The following is a 21079-nucleotide window of genomic DNA, read 5'->3' as shown; positions in this document are numbered from 1 at the left end:
AGCTTTGCTCAGGATTGGGGCCAGTTATGCAGCAGCTGAGGAGTGGCGGTGCTGGGAGGGCGCAGTGCAGAGCTGTCCTGCTGTGCAGCACAAGGGAAAGTCCTCAAGGAAATGTGAACAGCACCGTTTCTGTCCAAGGACCCTTACACAGCCTGAGACACCCTGGAACAGCCACCCCACAGCAGCACCAGGGACACCATGTCACTGCCTCCCGAGGGCACTGCGTTCAGCTACCTTTAACTGTGTGGAAAGAGCCTGCAGGAAGGAGCCCTGGCCACAGGTACAGAGAATCCCCAGTTGCCCCTAAGCATCTGGAACTATATGCATTTTCTTTACAAAGATGCCATCTCTTTGATGCCTTGCTGCTTCTTCTGTGTTGCTCGGTGCCCAAGTCTACTATGTTCAGATCCACTTTTCTTGCTGCCCTCTGCTCTGTCTGAGCTGCTCGCCAGATCAAAAGGCGTGTGCACCTAAGAACTAGGCCAGGGTGTCCCTGCTGCCTGCTGTAGGACAAACAGGAGGGCAAATCGGGACAGGACATGAAAGTACATGTGGATGAGAAACAGCTGCTTTAGAGATCTAAGACGCAGGGGCAACTGAGAGGAGTGAAAGGAGCAGGGGAAAATGGTGATGAGGAAGGTGTGCTGTTAGAGGCAGTACAGTGCAGGAGAGAGGGGAAAACTTGCTCCTATGATGAAATAAAAACTGACCTTAAGAGAGATTTGCTTTTTGCTCTTCAGGTTATGAATAGGCATGACTTCCTGAGAACTGTTCTGAGCATGCGGTGTTGCAGGTCACGACTGCCTGGGCAGCGATCCCCAACTTGTCTGCCGAGACTACGTGACAGCTGACAGCTGCCTGTGCAATGAAAGCAAAGGCCAACTTCTCAGAGGGAAGAGGCAGGCTCCAAGCAGGAGGATTATGGCAGGTGAGTTAATGCCCCAGAACCTTCAGTTTTTCTCCTTGTCCCCCCAGGACTCACCCACTTGCTCACTAGTTCTCTCAGGTCCAATCTATTTGCCTTTAGGTGTGCTCCAAGGCACTCTTTGTTCTCTTCTCCCTTCTGAAGTCTGTCTCTTTCTAGTTCCTACAAGATTACTCTGACATTTGGTGTTTGTGGGCCCTTTGGTAGCATCCAGACTCCTATGTTTGTCCTCTTGTCCTATTAAGTCCCCTCTCTTTTCCCTCTAGTCCCCTCAAAACCTCTCTGTTCGCCATTGGTGCATCCCAGAGCCTTTGCTTTTCCCTCTAGTCCTCTTGGGATGCCTCTGTTTGCCCTCTAAGCCCCTTAGGATCCATCTCACTGCCCTTTAGCCCCATCAGAACCCCTCTGATTGCCACACACACCCTTCAGGACACCTGGGTTTGCCTTGGGAGTACCTTGTGCTCCAGCACCCCCTAAATGCTCTCAAGTCCCACCACAGCTCCCGCTTGGGAGTTCTCCATTTCTCTCACATCCCTTTGTCCTCTTTGTTTGCTTCTTAGTGCATACCGTATCCCTCCATTTCCTTTCGGTGTGCCTCACACCCTCTCAGTTACCCTCTACTCCCTTCAGAACCCCTGCATTTGTTTTCCTAAACTCCCCAGAACCCTGTGTTCTATTGCGCTCCAGGGCTCTGTTTGCACCCTAGTCCCATCAGCACCCATCCTTTTCCATTTTGGTGTGCCCCAGTGCCCATTGTGTGCTATCTGTTCCCCTCAGGACTCCCACATTTGCCCTCTAATCCCCACAGAATGCTTCCTTTGGCCTGTGGGCTCCCTAACAACCCCTCTCCCCACCCTGTGAGCCTTCGGTGTGCACCAGAGACAACCTTCTGATGTGCCATCCTACAACCCAATGTGTGCCCTCTAATCTTTTCGAGGCTCTTCCATTTTGCAATCTAGTTAACTTAAAACTGATCCCAAAGTCTTCATTGTGACCTAGAGGCCTCTGTTTGATGTCTAGTCCCCTTAGGACTGCTCGAGTCCTCTCAGAAGCCCTCCATTCGACTTCATTGTGCACCAGAGGCTCAATTGGGCATGTAGAGTCCTTAGGACCCCTCTAGTACCCTCAGAACCCCTCCTGAGGCCTTTGTAGTGCTCCCAGAGCCCTTTTTTGGTCCACCGGCTCTCGTAGGACTTCTCTAATTCCTTCAATATCCCTCTTTTGGCCTTCATTGTGCAGGAGCCCTCCGTTGTCCTTCTAGCTCTCCAAGCACCTCTCTAGTCCCACCAGGACCCCTCCTTTTGCCTTCGTTGTTCCATATAGCATTTTTTTTCTTCCTTCTAGTCCCTTTACAACCCCCCTGGTCTACTCTAGGTGCCTCTTTTGGCCAAAATTGTGCCCTGCAGCCCTCTTTTGGCCCTCTAGAACCAAGAGGACCCCTCTAGTCACCTCTGAATCCCTCTGGAGGCCTTTGTTGTGCCCCAGGGCTGTCTTCTGGCTCTCCTGACGACCCCTTTGGATCCCTCAAATTCCACCTAAGAACCTTTCTGGAGGCTGTCCTTGTTCCCCAGAGTCTTTTTTGGCCTTGTAGACCTGTTAGCACCCCTCCAGTGCACTCTCAAACACTCTCTTGGCCAAAATTGGGCCCCAGAGCTCTTTGGGCTCTCCAGACCCTAGCGAATCTCTCTCGTCCTCTCAGACCACCTCCTGAGCTCATCCCTGCTCCCCAGTTGATATTTTTTCAGCCAGGTAGACCACTTAGGACTCCTCTAGTGCACTTTGGACTACTCTTTCAGTCTCCCTTCTGTCCCAGAGCTGTCTTCTGGCCCTCCGGCCCCTTTAGCACCCCGCTAGTCCCTTCAGAATCCCTCCAGAGGCCTTTGTGGTGCTCCAGAGCCCTCATTTGGCCCTCCAGCCTTCTCAGCAGCCCTCTCGTCTGCTCTGCACTCCTTTTTTTGGCCAAAATGGGGCCCCAGAGGCTTTTTCTTTGTTCATTGGTTCCCTCAGGAAACCCCTAGTGTGCTCTCGACCCCTCTTTTGGCCAAGATTGGGACCGGAGTCTTCTGTGGGCACTCTAGACCCCTGAGGACCCCTCTAGTGTACTCTGGACCACTCTTTTGGCCACAATTGGGCCCCAGAGCTGTCTTCTGGCCCTCCAGCCCCCTTAGGGAACATCTAGTCTCCTCAGAACTCTTCCAGTTTTCTTCCTGGTTCACCAGAGTCATTTTTTGGCCATGTAGACCCTTTAGCAGCCCTCTAAGTGTGCTGTGGACTACTCTTTCAGCCTTTTTTATGCCCCAGAGCTGTGTTTTGGATGTCTAGACCCCTTTAGGACCCTGGTAGAGCCCTCAGAGTCCCTCCGGAGCCCTTCTTCATGCCCTGGAGCCCTCTTTTGGCCCTTTAGCAGCCCTCTATTCTGCTTTGGCTTCATTTTTTGACCTTTTATTTCCCCCCCACAGACCACTCCTGGCCCTCTAGAACCCTTAGCACCCTTCTAGAGGCCTTTGCCATGCTCCAAAGCTGTCTTTTGGGTCTCAAGTTCCCTTAGGACCCCTCTAGTGTGCTCAGAACCCCTCTGGAGGCCTTTGTGTCCCGGAGCCCTCTTTTGGCCATCCACATCCCATAGGAGCCCTCCTGTCCACTCAGAGCACCTCCTGAGGTCGGTCATGTTACCCAGTTTTGATTTTTTTTTTTCCCCTGTGCCATTTAGTCCCCTTAGGAGCCCTCTAGTCTGCTCAGAACCTCTCCTGGGGTGCTTGTTGTGCCCCAGAGCTGTCCTCTGGCTCCACAGCCCCCTTTGGAACCCTCTAGTCTCCTCAGAAGCCCTCCAGATTTCTTCCTTGTTCCCCAAAGTCATTCCTTGGCCATGCAGGCCCCTCAGCACCCCTCTAGTGCACTCTGGACCACTCTTTGGGCTTTCCTTGTTCCCTAGAGCTGTCTTTTGGCTCTCTAGCTCCTTTAGAACTTCTGCAGTGTTCTCAGAACTCTTCCTGAGCCCTGTCTTATGCCCTGGAGTGCTCTGTTCATCGTTCAGCTGCCTGAGTACCCCTCTTTTCCTCTGAACCCCTTCAGAGGCTTTGCTTGTTCTCTTCTGGCTTCTTTTAGTTGCTCTCTAGTCTCCGTAAGAGATGTCTAATCTGCTCTGGGTTCCTCTTTAGAGCTTTGTTGTGCTGCATAGACCTCTGCTGGTCCTGTAGAGCCCTGAGGAACCCCTTTATTTCACTCTGGACTACTCTGTCAGCCTTCCTTGTTGTGCCCCCAGAGCCCTGCGTAGGTTCTCCAGCCCTCTTAGCATCCCTCTTCCCTCCTTGTGCCAGTCCTCCACTTAGAAATACAGAGCTAGTACTCCCCTGGGGAACTACCCATTCCACCTACTGACCCCTTTTTCTGAGCACTCTAGGTACTATACAGGAAGTACCCCTCTTCAGAAGTACTCACATTACAGAAGCAGCCTTGTTCCAGGAGTTTATTTTGATATCTTGGTTTGCCCTAGAGGAAATGCTGTCCTGCTACAACAGCTGTATTATATGCAGGTCTGAACCAATTAGAGCACTGTGGTATAGTGTTCCCTTAACAGGTTATGTTGAATCTTGTAGCTTTCTTTCTAAGCATAAGCAGAACTGATTTTTAGTTTTTAGTGCAAAGGCTAGTGCTAGTTTGGGTAAAAAAGCTTAATAACATACCTCCTGATATTATGGGTTCAGTATATAAGGTTTCAGTAATAAAGAAGATGGTCTGTTTTATCAAAGAGGTCCGTCTGTCCTTTCTGTGCTCTCCCATCCAGATACTGAGTGGAAGCAAAAGGCTTGCTTCTGCTTAGCCCTATGTATTTATGGCTGCCAGTGGTTTGCCCCTCCCCTTCCAAGGGCTTGTGGGTAGGGCAGTGGGTGAGGCTAGGGTTACATAAACCCAGGGTGTTCACACAGTCTCTGCTCTCTTTGGGGATAGTGCTCTGGAACTGCCTTGGGAAATAACAGCATTTGTGGAAGTGAAACTATCCAGAAAGACTTATTGCTGCATTTAGAGAAGCAAGGGCCATTCCTTAATGTTAGAGCAATGAGATGGCTGAAGGTGGAGTTGTGAGCATGCCAGAAAATTGCTTATAGCAGGCAGTTTTGGTTTTGTGTTGGTATCTTGGTGTGGGGTGTTCAGGGGTGGACGAGGGTTTCTGAGTGTGCAGTTGTATCCTCTGTTAATTGTCAGTATTGTTTTCTGGTGTTTGTGTGTTTACTGTGGAAGGGGCCTAACTTCCTCACTGGGCTCTTTGAACATGCTGATGCTTGAGGCATTGCTTGTGCCTCTGCTGGACTGCAGACAAGAGAAGAGAGCAGGGGTCCTGGGAAAACATTTCCTTCTACACTTACACCCTAGGTGGTGGTTGTGTGTTTTATCTCCAGTAAGGTGGATCTGTGTGAGGTATTGCTCTCATCAGCTAGTCTGGTTTCTGGCTCGCTGGATGTTTTGCTGCTCCTCAGAAATACTGTCAGCCCTGTTCAGGGAGAAACTGTGTGGGGTTTTTCTGTAGTATGCAGACTTGTAGAAGAGTCCAGATTTTGTATGAAGAGGGAAGGAAGCCTTCTCCCTTCCTGTAACTGCAGTAGGATGAGAAAGGAAGTCACCTCGTCGGAAAGCAAAGCGGACTGTGAGTAAGCCCATGTGCCTGAAGAGCTCAAAAACCAACCTCCCCTCAGCTAATGAACTCACCTCTCTTCTTGCCTAAGCCTCAGTGCTGAGAGAGAAGAAACGGTTGTACTTCTCGGAACCACCAGGAACCAATTTGCAGTCTTGCCTGGCAGCTCCTTTCTTATATCCATGCCTGTGAACCTAGTGCCACCTGCCCTTCTGTGGCTCTGCTTCTGACCCCTACCCTGGCTTCTGGGGCTGCCTACTTTGCTTCTTCAGGTACTATGTCGGCCCTTTGCAGGCATGGCTGAGGATTTCAGGTGAGGTAGAATGGGTGATCAGAATGGTGTTTCAGTTGTTGTAGGGCTGGTCAGCGCTACCTGGCAGCATAGTAACTTTGTCTTGGTTTTCCAGGTGCCATGGGTGTCCCCACAGCAATGATGTTGGAGTCTGGAGTTGGTGCGGCACAGGTGAGCACAACATCAGTGGCGCTTTGGTGGAGGGTGCTCTTCAGCTGGAGCTGGCTGGCATGGGGGTGATCTCCCGTGCTCTGGTTTGGCAGGCAATGAAGGCGAATGTGGTGACCGAAGGAAGATCAGAGAGGATGTGGCTGCCATTGAGGATGCCTCTTGAGGACCAATGGTGTGACGCACAGCACTGCAAAAGCTAAGGTGAGGAGCAAAGTGTCGATGTGTCTTGGGTGTGTGTGCTGACATACAGTGTAGTATGGAGAACTCTTCTGGATGAGTGCTGTGTGTGAGGCAGAGGCAGTGGGGTGTGCATGGCAGAAAGTGAGGGTGTGGTAGGCAGAGCAGCTCCAGCCTGTGTCTGTGTTGTTGAGTAGTTTATGGGGTGTGTGTTGTAGCTGTGGTATCTTTTGCTCAGGTCTTGATGTCGCTCTTGTTTGCGCTCAAGGAGCGTGGCCCATGCTCTGCAGCGCTAGCGCGGCAGGCATCCATTGTCTTTTGCCTGGCCCGACTCATCAGCATTGTGCTAATGGATAGCACCTTGTTCTGTGCAGGCAGCTAAAAGGGGTGGCGTGTCACTCTGGTTTTGCATCGTGGCCATTTGCAGCCATCATTGAGGCCTCCTTGGCCGTTCCTCTTCTGAGGCCGCTCTTGTTTTGCACCTTCCTGGCATCCTTTCAGGATTTTCTTCCCTGCATCGTCAGAGCCTCAGGTCTTCCTTGCTGGCTTCTTCTGCATCACTCTTCCCAGCTTTGCTGGCCCCTTTCCATCACAGGCAGTAGCGTCTGACTCTTCCGTGGGCTCATCCGGAGCATCAGAGCTGTGTGGTTGTGGCATTGTAGGGCTTTTTGGCTGGCAGCATCTTATGCATGGGAATAGTTCTTTTTGCATAGGGCTTTCCTTCATGTTTGTGTCTGTGTGTCTGTTCGGGGCTGGAGCTGCCTTGCCTGTGGGTGTTAGGAATGATAGTGCGTGGAGTGTGGCAGTGATGGGCTGGGACAGTGATTGGTCAGCATCTGTGTGTTCCATTTTACATTGCATTTTTGCAGATGCGGATTAGTGTTTGGATCTCTTGAGGGAGATGGAGGAAGGAAGGGGAATGCCGTAAGAAGGTGAGCTAGAGATTCCTTGTTGGAAGGAGTGTTGTGGTCAGTGGTTCCCTGGTTAATTTTTGCTTTGTGCTTGTAGGTGTGGAGCCTTGTGGAGAGCAAGTTGCTTGCGTCCGGGAGGAGCAGGGCAAGGTGAGTGTTGGTCTGAGAGAGGACGCAGAGCCCAGTGTAGGGCTGTTGTCTCGTTGGCGCTGTTCTGGTTTTACAGGTGCCTGGTGGGCCTTGGCGTGGCGGCCAATGGCCCAGCAGTCAAGATGGGTGAGCAGAGCAGGCAAAGGTGTTGTAGTGAGGTACTGTTGTGGTGGGGTGTGGTTTTGGCATCACCTCAAGGTGTGGTTGTCTCAGGTTTTGCAGGAAGTTGTGAAGAGGAGAAGTAGAGTGCTGAGAAGAGCCCGAGCAGGTAAGAGGGGGAGCTTGTTGGGTCAGAATCTGATGGCGTGGTAGGGTGATGCCGGGTTGCCTCTTGGTGATGTCTTTTGCTGTGCTTTTTCAGGTATGGTGTGGGCCTTTCCCAAGCGTGGCTGAGGATTTCAGGTGAGCGGATTGGTGTTGGGCATTGTAGGGCTGGTGAGCGCTGCCTGCCAGAAGAGTGGCTTCATTATTTTGTTTTTTCCAGGTGCCATGGGCTTCCCCCCAGCCAGGATGCTGGTGTTTGGAATTGGCGCAGTTCAGGTGAGCGGAGCACCCATGGTGCTTTGGTGGAGAGTGCTCTTGCAGGTGAGGCTGGAGCCAACTGGCACGGGGGTGACTACTTGTGCTCTGGTGTGGCAGGTGAAGGCAAATGTGGCAAGCAAAGGAAGATCGGAGAGGATGGGTCTGCCATTGAGGATGGCTCTTGAGGACCGATGGTGATGCAGAGCACCGGAAGAGCTAAGTTGATGGGCAAAGGGTGTTGGGGTGTCTTGACTGTGTGTGTGTGTGTGTGTGCGTGTGCGTGCGCGCAGGTGTGTGCTGACGTTCAGTGTAGAGTGGAGGGTGGTTCGGGATGTGTGTGTGCATGAGGCAGTGGGGTGTGCATGGCAGAAAGTGAGGATGTGCTAGGCAGAGCAGCTCCAGCCTGTGTCTGTGTTGTTGTGCAGTCTGTGGTGTGTGTTGTAGCTGTACTCTCTTTTGCTCAGGTCTTGATGTTGCTCTTGCTCGTTGTGCTCAAGGAGCACAGCCCGTGCTCTGCAGCACTAGCATGGCAGGCATCCACTGTCTTTTTGCCTGGCCTGACTCGTCAGCATTGCTCCAATGGATTGTGTCTTGTTCTGTGCAGGCAGCTAAAAGGGGGTGGTCTGTTGCTCTGACTCCACATCGTGGCCGTTTGCAGTCAGTCATCTTTGCAGCCATCATCGAGGCCTCACTGGCCACACCTCTTCTGAGCCCGCTCTTGTTGTGTGTCTTCCTGGCGCCCTTTCAGGGTTTTCTCCCCAGTGTTGTCACAGCCTCAGGTCTTTCTTGCTGGCCTCTTCTGCATTGCTTTTCCCAGCTTTGCTGGCCCTTTTCCGTCACGGGTGGTGGCATCTGACTCTTTCATGGGCTCGTCCAGGGCATCAGAGCTGCACGGTTGTGGCGTCATAGGTCTTTCTGGCTGGCAGTGTCTTCTGTGCTGCCATTTTTTGTGTGTGTTTGGGGGGGGGGGGAGGAAGTTGGGGGGTGTGTAGTAATGGCAGTCACCAGAGCAGAATAATGTATCTATGAAACTTCTTGGGGGGGTTTCAGTAAGAAGTAAAAGTATTCTTTTCTTTAAACTCTTTTTTGATTGAGTGGCCATTTGGGGGGATTCTTATTTAAGCCAGTACAGTGTTACCTTTAAAAAAGGATGGAAGGAGATGGTTCTGTTAGTAGGGGTGATGAATGGCTGGGGTGGGAGTGAGTGGGCAGTTGTTTGGTTGTTGGGTGGGGTTGTTAGTGTGTCTAACCTTGTATGCATGTTCTTTTCTTTTTTCAGGTTCTAGTTAGAATTTCTTAGATTTTTTTTAAAAAAAACAAACCAGACAAAAAACCAAAAAAACCCAACCAACCAAAGACCCACACAGCTGGGGTTCTGCTCCCAGCTGGGTTTCTTTTCCCCCCTGAGTCCCCAATGCTCTGCGAGGTGGTGATCAATCATTGCCTGCGTGGGTGTGGAGCTTTGGCTCGGAGCTGGGTGTTTTCTAGGCAGGGCGGTTTTTGGAGGCGCTTGGTCACCCTGCTACTGGGAGCTGTCCAAAAACCTGGAGGTGCACTTGCCTGTTTCTGCAGGAATGTAGAGTATGTGCTGGCTGATGTATTGGTGAGATTAGAGATGGATGCTGAAGAGTATGTGCAGGTGATGTAGAGTGTGGGCTTGTTTGTTACGTTTTGTGTGTTGTGAGGATAGAAGCCCAAGAGTTGCTGATGATGCAACGACGAGTGTTCTGCTCTGCTCTCTGCTCTGTGCGCTGTGGTCTGTAATCTCTGTGGTCTGCACTTTGTGCTTTGCTCTTTCTGCTCTCCGCTGTGCTCTTTGCTTTTCTTCTTTGCTCTTTAATCTGTGCTTTGCTCTCTGTTTTCTTCTGTCTTCTTTTTCTCTAGCATACCAGCTGGGAGTAAATAATTATTACTCTACAATTAAAATAAAAAAAATTATTTACTCCCAGATAGTATCCTACTCTTGCTAATGAATTCATTAAATATGCAAATTAAGCCTTCCCATACTTATTTCTTTTTAGACACATATACAAATAATAAAATGTGTATGCACTGTATATATACATACATACAGTCATACACATATACACCTTAGGCTTAGAGAGCTACCCTTAGCAGGTTACATAGCCAGTTTAGGGGTGACAGGGCAAGGAGTAAGGGTGACTACAAGTTCAAGGTAGCAGGTCAGAGGTTGGGGTTACGCTCAGAGCCATCAAGGCAGAGTGGGAGGGTTAGGGTTAGAGCCATTTAGGGTTGGGGTTGGGTTTGGGGTTAGGGTTGGGATTAAGAGTTGTTAGGGGTTGGAGTTAGGGTTTTAGGGTTAGGGGGTTTAGAGGGTTGGAGTCAGGGCCATTAAGGGTTTAGGGTTAGAGGGTTAGGGTCTGCCATTTAGGGTTGTGGTTAGGGCTGGTTGGGCTTAGGTTAGGGCCAGTTGGGGGAGGGGGATTGGGGTGGGGTTGGGGGTTAGTTAGTAGGCAAAAAATGTAGTGGTAACTGCAATACAGAAAGAAGCACTAGTGTTTCAGAGTGCTGTTGTTGCCTTTTAAATAAGCTATCTCATCTTTCTGGGCTTTCTTATCTGACCTGAAAAATAGGAACAGTACTCCCTTGTATCACAGGTCATTTCAATGTGTAATTAAAGAAGTCTGGTCAGAAGCTATGATGAAAATGCCCCATACTTGTGACTACTGAGAAAATAAATTGTGTGTTGCCAGTTTCCCATTACTTCTAGGGGTTGAATCAGTTTCTTGTTGGGAGATAACACGAGTGTGCTACCAGCATGCCTGAGAGGAATCACTATGAGGCCATTGAGGTTTATCCTCTCTGGACTAACAAAGCCAAGAGGTGAAGGTGACTTGCTTTTTTTTAAGCACATTAATAGGGAATCTTGGAATGATCACGCAGATCAAGGTTGATCCCCCGGCTTCATACACAGCGTACCTTTTCCTCGGTAGCTTGGCTTTTGTGGCTTTCTGTTACTGCTCAGCTATCTCCCCAAGGTTGCTGGTGAACTCTTCAGCAGTGAGGAGAGCCATTTCAATCAGTGCCTGTGTGGCACAGCTATTCACTTTTCTCCTCGGGGCTCGTGCTAAGTGTCTCCTGCTGGCAGTAATGGCATATGACTGCGTGTGGCTGTCTGTAACCTTCTACTTTATGCAACTGTCATGTCCTCAAAAGCCTATACACAGATGGTAATCATCTCCTATTTCATTGGCTTTGTCCATGCACTTGCACAAGCTATCTCCACCTTCACACCCTCTTTCTGTGACTCCAGTGTTGTCAGTCATTACTTCAGTGACTTTCCCCCTATGATCCAGCTTTCATGCTCTGACACCTATAGCAACGAGATGGTACTTCATATTTTTGGTACATTTCATGGCATCTTCGCATCTCTGGCAATTCTAATCTCCTGTATCTATCTCATCTCCACCATCTTGAGGATCCACTCCTCCAAGGGCAGATGCAAAGCCTTCTCCACCTGTGCTTCCCATCTGAGAGCTGTCTTGTTGTTTTATGGGACTACCGTTTTCATGTATGTTAGGCCAATGTCCAGCTACTCATTGGACTGAGATAAATGGGCCTCTCTGTTCTATTCAGTGGAGACTGCGGTGCTGAATCCTATAATCTACAGCCTAAGGAATAAGGAGGTGAAGGATGCTCTGAGGAGAGTTTTAGGTCATAGTAGAGAAAATTCAGAAGAATTGTTAGAAAGAGAACTTTGGGGAAAATTTATCAAAAGCTTGATACGAAGAGTAGGACTTCCAAGGAAGACTTGATCAGCTTCTAAGGGTGAGATTTGGAAAGGTACTTAACTGTTAGAAGTGATTTTAGGTAGACTTTTAACTGGTTGTATCTTCAATTTTTATCTTGAAAGATTGTGTTCCTCTGCTACTGAAACCTGGAGGAATCCTTGCTTTCAACTTCCAAGTTCCAAGCACAAACAGGACTCCTGGCTGAGGAGCGTGTGGCACAGCATTTCAGTTCTCTGTTCTATTAGGAACGTTCGCCCTTATAGGAAAACCACCAGTCCATGGAGACGAGAAAAAGCTTTCAAAGATATTCAAGAGGAGAAAAGAAATGTGATTTGAATTTTATGGCCATTTCTGCTACGTCTTCAGTAAATGAAAGGAGTAGCCTCTTCCAGTGTAACACGAAGAACCTGAAGTTCTGGAAAGGAAGTCTTAGAGAACGGACACCTGTGTTTTCACCCCTCCCCCCCCCCCCCAAACACTAGGGAAAGTAACTCTCCCTCTTCTGTCAAATCTCTCTCTTCCGTCAGTCATGACTGCCACCTTTTTTCCTATTCTGCCTGGAAACATGAAAAAATCACAGAAATTCAAGAAAGGTTTACTTCTAATTTTGCTACTATTGTAAAGTAACAGGAACTTATTCCTGCTTTTCACCTCTACGTATCATCAGTTAACTTGAGGCAACTGAGTGAACTGGTAGTTATTTTAAGGACATTGGACATAATTTGAAATTTAATCAAGCTGAAGTGTTCTTTCACTCCAAAAAAAGAATACTGAAATAAGATTGTGACTTACCAACTACACATCTGTCGTCAATGTGGCTTTGAGAATAAATGCCAAATCACTTCTGGCAGTTGAGAAAGTTGGGAAAGGCTTTGGCATCCTTTTATCGATTCAACTAAGCTAGCTCTAGGGATAGGTGTTCTATCACTAATAGATGTTCCATCCCTTCTGGCTGAGTTTATGAATATTGTCCCTCAGTTGGCAGAAGGAGTTTAGATCTTTATTGAGCTGAAAGTGATGGAATGAATCTCAGACAGGTGAGAGGTCCCTGCTTCTGCATGAATGAGGCTTACAGTCAAAGTGGGATGGAAAGAGGTCTTGCAGATTCCCTTTGCATTCCACTGCATGACTGCTAGGGCTTTTATTTCCCCGACTTCCTCTCCTTAAAGCTGTGCATAGAGATAGCAAAGCTTGTGTCCCTATGATCATCTATGGCACACTAAAGAAGGATTTTACAAGTCTCTCTTTGTCAAACTGCTGCCAGCATATTTTACACTGAGAGGTAACGTGACTGAGAAACATAATTATTTTTGCCCAAAGACACATGGCTAAGGAGAAAACTTATCTTCAGTATGTTATAGTCTGAATTTTGATCAAGTAGTGATGATTAAAGGTCATTGCTATCTCAGAAGCCATTTATCTCAAGAATGCTAAAATTAGAATATGCACAGGGTAGTAAAAACATTTGGACTATGTGCACTATTATCCCACTGGCCTGACAGTCCTAAACAGTAGGAAAAAGAATGTGACAGTGTAACCTTTTGGTCCTGCTATTTGTCATCCTTCTGTTGCTGCAGAGGCTGAAGCTCAAGGTTTATCTCTTGTTTCTGATTATTAAGTTTCATCAGATATGTGAAGTTCACAGTTTTTATACTTATCAATGTTGCACTGTCCTTATCTTGAACAGAGATGTGAGGGTTTTTTTAAGCCAGATTTCTGAGTTGTCCAAAACTGTCTTTTTCAGTGGACTGCCAGCTCAAAGGAAGGAAATAGCTTGAAAAGAAATCATAGACATCATTTGGTCATCAAAGAGCTTACCTCCACAGCAGTGAGTCACATCTGCACACCTTCTCTCTCTGTGCTGATGTTTAAGATATTCAAAGCCATCTAGAGCTAAGCCTCAGCAGAACTGGCAGCATGTTTCAATCAAGAATCAAAATCTCAAACCTAAATATGCTTTCTGACAAATATCATCAAAAAGAACAGATTTTCATAAGCCCTGCATTCATCTATCCCTTAGTCTCCACCTAGAGAAACCCAGACAAAATTAGGGAATTTAAAATGTTGAAGATCTGATGTCTCTTCAAAGCTACAGTTTGCTTTTCTAAGAAAGCCTTATGATCTACCATCTAGAATCCTGTTCTTCTTCTTTCCTTCCCAAAAATTTCAGTTCCAGTAGGAGATTTGGGAAAATTCCTGCCGAATGACTTGTCATGACAGCAATGCTAAAGTCAGTCAATGTGTGGTAGAACAGCATTGCCTAGAGTCAGGAGGTCCTAGGGGCATTTGGGGTTTCCCTGTTGCAAGCAGGTGAGGAAAACTCAATGAATCAAGAACAGTACTATTAAGAATTTTAGGAAAATTGTCAGTGTTCAGCTGGGACTTAGGTTATATTCCAGTATGGAGAGAGATTCAATCCCCGTATTTCTACTGGGATACCTAGTCCTTAGGTTTTTGTAGTGTAAAGCACTGGAGGACCGGCCAAAGTATGAAACTTCATCCAGTCTTTAAACAAAGCTGTGAAAAATATCCCGATAATTAAACTGGATTGTGGCTGCAACATTGATTGGCATGCAATCATGCTTGGATTGCTGCTCTGATAAATTATAAAGCTCAGCTATGCCATAAGGTCAAGGCCTTGGAAAGGTGGTAGCAGTGTAGTTATAGCTCCGTATGGGCTACAAAGTCCATTAACAGGGCAGAGTAGCCCTGATTTCAGCTTTGCTGAAATATGAACATAATGGTTAGGCTGCAGCTGTGCCAACTTGGTAAGACCTGGCCTAGCTCCATGGACCTGCCACCATCCTGACCTTTGTGACTGCAACCTGTAAACATACAAATAACAAATCCAGATCCTGGCAGAAGAAAGTAAGAGAGTTTTCTCTCTTTAATGAAGTGGTGGCAAGCACTTAATGGCAACAGCAGCAGGAAAACTCAGCTTTTCATCTTTCCGGAGAGGAGGAGATACCACCAGATCATCCAGGTTTGGCTGAGAAAGGATTTCTCATTTGCTCGCATCCCTGTTGTGAAGGAAAATTGGCCATTTTCCGCTCAAGAATAAGTTGGGACGATTCACCAAATAAAATACTTTCCCTTTAGAGGGTGAAAAATCTCATGCTGAAAGGGAAGGAATCATGAACAAAAAGGGAATCAGTCATCACTGTAAAGGTTCTGCCATTTTCACCTCCCGTTAAAAATTATTGTTATTCTATTGGAGGTTACCAGTAACCTGGCTGATGCGCTCAAAGCTGAGTTCTTCTCATATGGGTGGCTGAACTGAGGTTTCAGTTCTTGCTGAGGTCTGTTTCTAGCATAGGCTTCAAGGTATTGCATATGTACAAAACTATTCTCTCACTGACCTGTTTCATCTAGAAAGATAAGAGTAGGTACCATAGATATCAAGCCAGTTTATTCCCCCCTTGAGCCAGATCTTCAGAAGTACTTGCCCATTTCAAGAAACAGACAACAGGATTAAAAACAGCCTATAATGGTTAGGTACACAAGGAAAATGCTTACCCTGCTTAGATACACAAAAGACCAGACTGCTTTTAGACACTGAGTTATCTTTGAATAGTTGGCTGTTGTTTATCTCCAACCTACCAAACATTTTCTGCCCTATAACACAGCAACTAGCCATGGACTACTTGGGAAACTGAAGAAGGAAATTTCTGTCTCCTGCCCCAACGAGAGTGATCAAAAACTGGATTAGGTGCAAATTTGTAGACTCTCCATCTGTGCTGATACTTAAAATTCAGCTGGATAGGGCCTGAGCAATCTGATCTGCCTGAACCTGCTTTGAGGCGGAGGTTGGACTGGATGACCTCCAGAAATCCTTCCCAACTTAAATTATTCTATGCTTCTATCTGCAGATTGAAAATGATCTTTTTATCTCTTAAATGAGGAAATAGGCCTACCTTCCTTGCATGAAGGTGCGAGATATTTTGTGCACTATCGATCCCAGAAATAAACTCTTATTTTGAAAGCTTCAAACATTTAATGCACCTTCATAATACTGAATAGCTTCCTTCTTCACTCCAAAGATATCTTACTGAAAACAAATCAGAAGATTTATCTAAATAGAAAAACTTCAGGACTTCAGACTTGCAATAGAGCCCCTCCCTGCTCCACCTCCCCAGATAAATGTCATTTGCTTAGATGTTCACAGAACTACGCAATTCAGTACTGCCTTTGGAGCAACATCTCATTCTTTTCCCAGTATGCTGCAGCTGGCCTGGAGCCTGTGAAACATATGAATGAAGACCCTTCCCCTGATTCTGGCATGAGTTTAAGGACATCTCTATCTGCCAGAAAAACTAGCTTATTTGTGCTACTTAGAGGGCTTAGAGGTTGTTTGACAAACTGTTGGCCTTCAGAGCAGAGAGCTGAATTGGGTTACTCAGCTGAAGAGTGATCTGCTCTGACCGTCCCTAGCAGGGAAAGTCATCAGTGGAGCTTAGACAGCAGAGATGTCACAGGCAACGCAGCCTTAGTTAGACTGTGCTTACGGTGGCTGCTCGTGTCGTGGAGCAGGGGCAGCTCCTGGGACAATGCCCATACAGTGCCATGTGTAAGATGATGAGTGAGGGAAGCTAGTCTGTTTGGGCTACGCCATGAAGTCTGCAATGTATCTGCATTGGACTGAGTCCTGTTCTAGCCTGGATTAGACTGACAATGTAATGGATTTCTGAATTGTCATCTAGACTATGTGAAAGCCGTGGTGTTCAGTGGATAGCTGGGTTAAGACTGGATGAACAGCTATTACTCGTCTGGGTTATTTATCTTTCTTTCATTTAGTCTTCTCTCACAATTTAGTCAGAAATATCTGAAACTTCCAGGGTGTTACAGGAAGCATGAAAATGTTTGCTTTCAGAAAATTTGTGCTTCTAGATCCTGCCAGAGTTGCTCTGGAAACTGACTGGTTATTTTTTAATAACACCTGTCAGTCTCAATGATAAATCTAGGGATATGGAATAATGGAACATATTCCTTCCTCATACACTACATTTACACATTAAGGGGTCTGAGTGGTTCAGGATGTGAAGAATGTGTTGCTATGAGCGATGAACCCCAGCGAGAGGGAGTGTAGCCTTTTATGGGATCTTTACTCGAGGGGGCTAACATGTTCAGCTGGCAGAGTCAGAGTTAGATATCTGTCCATAGTCTAAGCAGCTCATAGTAAGACGTCACACAATGCGCCTTTGCTTTAAATGACCTCCTTCCTCTTTTCTTCCTCTTCCTCTTCTCCTATTAGGAATGAAATGCTGGCTGGCTTCAAAAGCATTGCTTTGCACTTGCAGATCCGAGCCCTTCCCTCAGAGCAGCTCGGAGAGGCAAGGTCAAAGTGGAGTACCATTTGGATACTTGGGTCCCCAAGAGGGGAAAAGACAACCCGCACCACCGTGAACATGCCAGCGCAAACTGCACAACAGGTACGGTGACAGCAGCATGCCCGTTTTTCTGAGTAGGCTTATTCTGCCTGGGAAGGAGGTGTGAGCCGTGCCGGCGGAAGCACAGCCCCCGCCCCCGCCGTGAGCAGGGCTGGGCAGTGGCCGCAGGCTGCGGATGGTGCCCGTCGGGTCCCTGGCGCCAGGTGAGCCCTGTCTCTGCAACGGCCCCGGGTCCTAAAGGGGGGCAGGGCCACGCCACCCCGGTACCTGCCCGTCACAGACACGCTGCGATCCGATTGGCTGCGCCGCATCAGGACCGGCCCACTCGGCTGCTACGAGCCTCCTCATTGGCCGAGCTGCCCGCCGTCACAATGGCCCGCAGAGCTGGGGTCACTCTGCGGCAGAGAGGGCGGCGGCGCAGCAGCTCCTCGCGCGCTCTCTGCCCGGGTGCTCGCGGTCGCGCTGGCGGAAGCGAGCGTGGGCTCAGCGAGCCTTCTGGATAACTGGGCTTGTTCCTTTTCCAACTGGAATTGCGTGTGACAGAAATGAAGTCATGCTCTGCAAGTTGCAGTCAGGCCCCATCTGCAGGAGCTGGCCTAGAAAGGAGCTACTCCTGTGAGTAAAGACTTCAAGAGTAAAGGTGAATTTTGTGACTCCCCAAAGGCGCTGGCAGTGGCTAAGGAAAAAGGCCAGCATAATTGGACTATCAGCTGAGCGCCTGGGGATGGAAGGGACTCGGCAACAGTTCCTGAAGGCCGAGTAGTCGTGGTTGCCCATGAGAAAAAGTCAAACAGATGAGTAAACTCTTCTTCCCCAACTGTGCGCTGACCAGCCAACGTGAGTGGCAGCCTTCCTGGGCTGTCTCTACTACGTGCTTGTGTTCTGCAGGGCAGCTGGTTCTTGTGGGGGCTGCTCTCCAGAACGCTGCCTTTGAAACCTCCGTTCCTAAAACAAAGGCCGGCAGTCTCTCTTAGAATCTAATTTCCTTGCAGGCGTTACTGACGGAATTGCTCCGCCACAAAGGATGCATTTCCCACCCGAGAAGATTTCTGTGGCTTGGCGGCAAAGGCAAAGCGTTGGAGCTGGACTCCGCAACCTGGGCAATACGTGTTTCCTCAACTCTGTTCTACAGTGTTTGACCTACACGCCCCCTCTGGCCAATTACCTGCTTTCTGGGGAACACAGCCAGTCGTGTGAGTACTTGTGAACACGTTCCTTGCAAGCTGCTGGACAGCTCTGCAGGTGAAAGGACAGCAGTGACTCTGTGAAGCAGACTCTGGGTTTTCCTAGTGTCCCTGCAGGGGCTCCCTTTTAAGAGCGCATGCACGGCAGGCTCAGGATAGCTGAGGGAGTGCTTGCTTTCCTTTAATGCCCCGTGCTCCGGCGTCGAAGGAGGGTTCTTTCTTCCCTCCTGTGAATGATCAAGGGCATTGGGAAGTAAGGCGCTTCATGAATATTTGGCCTGTGGCTTTCCGGCTGCTCGAAAGATGATAAATTTTCGGAGGAGGGCATCACAGGTTCTCGGTGTTCCTTCCCAGCCGGGTTTCCCTAATGCACGACCGCTGCGAGACCTGATGTGGTCACTGCTGAACCGGAAGAAGAGGAAAACTACCACAGAGCACCGTGAAAGCAATATGAGCTAGTCGGGCTATTCCCGTGCACCTCCCTGCAGAAGAGGGCTTGGCAGTAGTCCTTCAGGTGCTTCGTCAGAAAATGCGTGCTAGTGCAGGCTTACTGGTTAATGCTTATGCGCACAGACTGGGCTGTTGGCACCTTTGGAGAAGAGAGCGTGGAACGGAGAGCAGAGACCGCACTTCCAACTTGGAGATTGTTGGTGCTTAAGGTTTTCCACAGGTACGTAGGTATCTTGCACTAGCCGGAGGTGGTTTCTTCCTTGACTCTTGACAGGTCGTGAGCAAGGCTTCTGCATGCTGTGTACAATGGAAGCTCACGTTAAGCATGTCCTGTTCTGCTCTGACAACGCCGTCGAGCCTACGGCTGTCTTCAGTGACCTTAGACGTAAGTCATTTCAGATGGCGTTCTTTGCAGAAACGTCTGAATTTTCAGAGGGTTATTTCACGGGTGCAAAGGGCTTGGAGAGATTAATTGTTGTAGGAAAGAGAGCTTTTAGAAAAGTAAGTTTCCTGTCCCTTTTGAAGAGATAAGCATTGTGCCCTTTGTGTTTATTAGGAATAGGGGAGCATTTCTGTTTTGGCAGACAGGAAGATGCTCACGAATTCTTATGTTACACCGTGGCTGCTATGCAGACAGCTTGCTTGAATGGAAGCACCAGGTAAGCAGAACCAAGTTAACCTTGAAGTGTTCTCTAGCACTTTTGACGCCTTCCTTTCCTACCCTACGTGAAAACCTTTGCCCAGGGTTTTCGTAGAAAAGAAAAGCTCTTTGAAGAAAGAGCTACCTCTCCGCCTCGGCTCTTCTGAGCGCTGATGATAATTTGTTTCCAGCTTGGACACGTCGTCGCAAGCCACCACGGTCATTCACCAAATATTTGGAGGATTCCTAAGATCCAGAGGTACTTTTGGAAACTGCTACTGTCCTTGGAACTGATCTGTGCCTTTGTGCCCGTTTGTCGCAAAGAGCTTGCGGTGTGCCAAGAAGTAGCGGCTCTCAATAATGTAAACGGGCAAAGTGAGTCTCCTTCCCGTTTTGTGAAGTGCTTCTGTTTGGCTTCCAGTAACGTGCTTGAGCTGCCAAGCAGTTTCAGAGTCCTATGAGGCCTTCCTCGATATCCCGTTGGAGATAAAGGTAAGACGTCTTGGAGCGGTGGCTGACGATGCCGTCGAAGGCCCCGAGCTTTCGGGGGCTGTTCTTTCTTTTTGTGGCTTTCTAAACTCGACGGAGTTCACGTAGGCATGTATGCTGTTCACGGCAAAAACGCTTGGTGGAGGCTGGGAGGTGGATTGGACTTGGTCCTCCTCTGGAAGCCCCGTGAATGGTCTCCGTGTGTGGGGGGGTTTAAGCCAGAGAGAGAGCAATTAGCGTATCTCCGCACGCATGCTCGTCCTATGATACTTCCCAGTTTTGGACTACCCCGATACACTTCTGATTGGTACGCGATGGCTTTTTTTGCTCTTGTGATTTACGCAAAGGCGTACCACAGATAACTTGATTGTGCGCTACCGCAGACAGGTAGCTCTTGGTACCAAAGTACAGTCCTTTTCAAACAAGGTCAGTGTTCAGCATACTCTGCTTCTGCCGCCTCCTTCGCGGTGTTCGCTGCTTCGCAAGTAGGTCTCCCACGTGTGCACGAGGGAGGCCCTGCGGCAAAAGAGGAGTTGCGGGTTGGCATTTGAGTTTCCAGCAACTCAGTGCCCTCCTTTCTTCCTCCTCCAGGCAGCCTCCTCTGTCCCCGGGGCGCTCGAAGAATTTGTGAGACCTGAGCTGCTGGATGGTGAGAATTGCTACAAATGTAGCAAGTAAGTAGTCTTCCTAATGCCATCGGACTAGGAGATAGTGGCCGAACCCATTGTCCGCCTCGGAGCAGCTTTGGGTTGTGCAGCTAATGAACCCTGAAGTCACCCAAAGCTTGGAAAAGAGTACATTTGCTTCTTAGAGCGGAATCGGTGTCATTCTGTTCAACTAGTTGGAAATCTTTGATAAGAAGCGCAGGCGCTAGCTCGCATTCCGGAACCACGCTCCGGTGAGAGAGTCACGTTCCTGCTGCCTTGCGTGTTGTTGGCAAGCCTTACTTTTGGGCCCAGCAAAGATACGTGCTCAGGCATTTGCTTGGCTACCGAAAGACAACGTTCCCGCTCCTTATCGAGCTGGCCTCCTACATCCTGCCAGGTTCTCTGCAGGAGCAAGGCTGAAATGCAGGGTGTGGCTTTAAGGAAAGAAGCCCCGTCTTAGGCAAGGAAATACCATTCAGCTAGGATGAGCGTGAGAGAGACATGGAAACTTGCTTGACTTTTGGCGTGAGGGGGAGGGGGGAAGATGCCTTGAAACAATTGCCTGTGCTTGCTTTGAAGGTGTGAAAAGATGGTTGCTGCGTCCAAGAGGTTTACAATACATCGCTCTTCCAACGTTCTCACCATAGCCCTGAAAAGATTTGCCAACTTCGCTGGTGGAAAGATTAGCAAGGTATCTATGCAAGTGTAATGCCTTCTTGGGAAGGGAGATTTCCCAAGGCGGAACGCTCTGT

The sequence above is a fragment of the Dromaius novaehollandiae genome, unplaced genomic scaffold, assembly GCF_036370855.1.
Source record: "Dromaius novaehollandiae isolate bDroNov1 unplaced genomic scaffold, bDroNov1.hap1 HAP1_SCAFFOLD_62, whole genome shotgun sequence".
NCBI classification, from domain to species: Eukaryota; Metazoa; Chordata; class Aves; order Casuariiformes; family Dromaiidae; genus Dromaius; species Dromaius novaehollandiae.
Note: the sequence above shows the minus strand (reverse complement) of the source record.